Source organism: Eriocheir sinensis, chromosome 24 (assembly GCF_024679095.1).
Source record: "Eriocheir sinensis breed Jianghai 21 chromosome 24, ASM2467909v1, whole genome shotgun sequence".
In the NCBI taxonomy this organism is placed as follows: domain Eukaryota; kingdom Metazoa; phylum Arthropoda; class Malacostraca; order Decapoda; family Varunidae; genus Eriocheir; species Eriocheir sinensis.
In genome coordinates, this window is record NC_066532.1 from 10,045,257 (window position 1) to 10,049,410 (window position 4,154).

At 38.2% G+C, this 4,154-nt stretch overlaps 1 long non-coding RNA gene across 1 annotated transcript; it reads right to left on the reverse strand.

Annotated features, from left to right (window-relative positions):
* Nucleotides 1–2,440: 2,440 nt before the first annotated feature.
* Nucleotides 2,441–3,931, reverse strand: LOC127003125 (uncharacterized). The gene is made up of 3 exons (XR_007756977.1): nt 3,843–3,931; nt 3,315–3,476; nt 2,441–2,974 (listed from the first exon to the last, which is right to left on the reverse strand). It is a non-coding gene; the product is annotated as an uncharacterized LOC127003125 (long non-coding RNA).
* Between the last annotated feature and the right edge of the window lie 223 nt (nt 3,932–4,154).

Sequence of the window (4,154 nt, forward strand, 5' to 3'; positions counted from 1 at the left end):
CGGTTATCTCAGTTAGCAAACTGGCATTGTCAGGCTTGAGAGCGATCAACTCGTCTCTCAATGTCTCCAGGCGGATGAGGAAGGTGCGGATGTTTTCTCCTGTCCGCCGTTTTGCCTCTCCCAATTCTTTCTGGAGGACCGAAAAGGTCCTTACTGTGGGAGACACACGTAGGAAGTCTTCCTTTCTTTTTCCCAATCCTGTCCACATCTAGTGATACAACCGAGGAGATGATCGCGCGCTGCTCCCAGGGCATATTGTTTGGCTAACTCAATCTTTCCGGTAGTGTCCCAATTTGCCTGTGTCCGGCTTTCAATATCCTCTATCCATTTCTTTGCTAGCTTATGGCATGGGAGGTTTGGTGCTTTGCTACTTTTTTCTTCTCCACCACAAAAATATAAGAGTCCCTGCACTCTACTAAAATCATTCAAGGTATGACGGCTAAGTAGCGTGACAAGATCATCATGGGCAAGGGTGATCGATTTTCCATCTCCTTTGGTGGGGGGAGGGTTCTTGCCTTCGTCTGGCATTTTTAACTCTAAAGTCTTATTCCCGTAATTCCAAGAATAACTGTCTTCTCCCTCGCTTTCGGATGTGGACATACACCAGTACAATACCAATATAAACCAATATAAATCGCAAGTTTCACCACAAGTTTTACCACAAGTTTCACCACCCCACACCTGACACCAATGTTGTAACCCGTAATCCGGGCACACAGGGTAGACGACACACTGTTTGTATTAGTGACACTTGACTTAAAATTCTGGTACTTTAGGAGTATTTAAAGGAGTTCGTAAATGGGGTGATGAAACGGTGTCGCCTTTCTTATATGTATTTTATTCTACCTTAATACTACTTAATATTACAGAGGGTAAAAATATTGTTTAAACCAGCGACTGGCTTACTAGACTCAATGAGTCTTCAGGTTTTCTTTCACTATTGGTTACTGACGTTAACCCTTTCTTGCCCGAATTATTATCAGCATTAAAGAAAAATGTTTTGTAACGTAAATAAACGAAAAATGAGCCATTGAAACCATTTATTGCAAAAAAATGTTTTTTTAAATCCCCTAGGGCATTTAAACCAAAAGGTGACCAATAGGACCTATTGGGCACTTGACCATTTTGAATGCAAAAAAAGAAATAAGTCAATTGATTGAATTATATTGAAATTTCACATGAACAAAGTAGATGAGTGACAACATAAAAATATAATATTAATGATGTAAAGTTTTCCTAATAGGTAAATACATTATTTTTCCTCACTGAAACTTGTAACTGATGCTTTTACTTCACTAATTTCCATTATTACTGGTGAAATTCTAGGAAGCAATTCTTCTTTTGGTCGCAGCACAAGTGCACACTGCATTTCAGACAGTGCATACGCACTTTGCTTTTGCACCCTGGGAGTTTGCATGTCTCTCGGTTTGCTGAGACAGCAGGAAAGTGACCTATGCCATCCTTGCGGACGTCATCTTCAGGGATGGGTTTTGTTGCTCTCCCACATTTCTTCTTTTTCTCAAAGTTCACCTTTACAACATCAGTTGATGGTCTTCCTCTTTTCTTTCTCAAATCCTTGCCACTATTTGTGAGTGAGTAAGCCAGTTTTAATTTGAAATCACAAAGAGCATGTTGTTTTTTATCAGGTATTCCAAGTGAGGTAGCGGAACGCCTGTAAACTAGCCAACTATTGACTACTGCCATGTCAAAGAGATGAAAAACAAGCCTCAGATAGTATTTCCTAGACCGAAAAGACATTCTATAGTATGCAAGGAGTTGGTCTTGGAGATCTACACCTCCCATATGCTCATTATACATTTTGACAATACTGGGTACAGGAACTTCAACTTGTTCTTTTCTTTTCCTATCATATCTAACACATGTCTGTAGTGGCTGAGAAGTAGCAAATGTTGAAGTTAGGCACACCTTTATTATCGTACCATTTGATTGCATTTGTAGTAACTCCCTTCATTTGTTGTCACCCATTCATCATAACTTCCTCTGCCTTTGGAGGCTAGCTGTTTATCAGACTGGAATGATAAACCTGGAAGTCTTCTACTTTGAACTGTACCACAGGACCAAATTCCTTTAGTTGCCAAGTATTCTACTAATGGGAGAGAATTGAACCAATTGTCAAAGTACAATTTATGGTTCTTGTGATAAGGTATCACTTCTGCTAAATGTAAAACTGCATTGGCACTTGGACCAAGGTCAGGCACATCATTCTTATCTACAGGATCAATTTTACCTGTGTATGGCCTGAAATCATACACATAACCCTTATCATCTGCTAGTACAAATATCTTATATCCCCATTTAGAGGGTTTCTTAGGGTTGTACTGCTTCATGCTTGAAGCCCCCTTGAATGGAACAATTTGTTCGTCTATACTCAGATGTTCTATCATGGGAACTTTCCTAAACTCTTGTCTCAAATGGTCAACCAACATTCTTACTTTGCATAATTTGTCAGTCTTGTCAATGGTATTATTATTCACTAGGTGCAAATGGGACTTGATCTCTTCCCACCTATTCCTACTCATAACTGATGATACAGCGTCACTCATTGTGTAAGAAGACCAATGAAGACGTGTATTGGGTATCTTACTAACTGACATGAAGAAGGAACATCCTAGCCATTGTTCAAATTCACTACATGTAAGACTTAGTGGCTTATTTGGATTTTGCTGCAGAGCATACAAATTGCATTGCTCAACAATGTCTTTGAGAAAATCATCAGACAAAAACTTCTTGAAATACTGCAAAGGTGTCAGCAAAACCTCATCTTCTGACTGCTCTTCACTATCAAAAACAGGAATGGAAGGTGGTCCTCTTGTTTGAGTAATTTGTTTCCAGATGATGCGTCTCTTTCTTTTACGTTTAGCTGGAGGATGAGGAGCTTCAATAATTTCTGCATCATCCAATACCAAAACAACTGTATCTTCATCCTCTTCTTCCTCACTACTGCTGCCAATATCTGTTGAAAATGTTATTTTACACATTAGTGAATCATGGATAATTGAAAACATTTCTCTCACTACCCTTGTTGCTGTTTGCTTCTCTTATAATGATTTAAATTATAACCTCATAAGAAAACTATATAAACAGTTCCTTCCCTATTATTTTTCTAGTTACTCGTTAGATTATATATTATTTGTAATTTTAGCCTAATAAGGCGTAAAAAAAAAATATATATATATATATATATATATATATATATATATATATATAATCATCATCATCATCATGTATATATGATATCACACATGCACAAACAGAATAGACCGTCATCGTCAGGTAAAGTGTGCGTCCATTACCTGGTATTTCGGGATCGCCGATGTCATCAATTTCATTGTCATCATATTCACCCATATTTTCAGTGTCACTACAGGTGAGGCTCTCTGCTATTTCTTCACTGGTCAATGTTTTCTTCCTCTTCTTGTAAAACTGCTTCGGGGTCATTTTTACTCCAGAAGGTCCTGAAAGGGAGAAGTTTACCATTGCGTTATTTGTTATGTTGCTATTCAAGTATTGACCTTACAAAATAATTACAGTACACTTTTATCAATGAAACACCTCATATATATGCCATATGTTATGATACCGTTGACATGTAAGGTATATGCTTGTCATATTCATAGAAAAACGCAGAGGTAAATGCTTGCTATTGTTGAAAATATAACTGAGCAATAACCTACGAGCGTGCCCAATGGGACCATTCGGTCACTTTTACTGAAAGCCTAGTAACACCTCTACGTATACTTATAAACTGACAGATACTACTATATTTTATTTGTCTATACATTGAGATATATACTGTATTTTATTTGTACAAATGAAATTACCTGCGACAGCATCCATTGTGGCTAAAGTGGCTGGAGTGGAGCTACGTCAGACACGCGTCCACCCCCCTCAGCTTCGAGCTTCATACTGGCGGGAAATCTTCTGCTGCTGGAAACTAATGGTATCACGTGGCTCACAAAATAGGACCAAACGGTCCTGATGAGCGTACGGCGTTAAAAGACGTGCACACTTACCATTGAGTTAATGCAAATAAAAGAGGACCGAAAAGTCCTATTGGGCAGGATAGGGTTAACACTGGTATAATATTGAGTAAAAACTCACACAATAAAGTATCATAGAAATATAATCCTAAG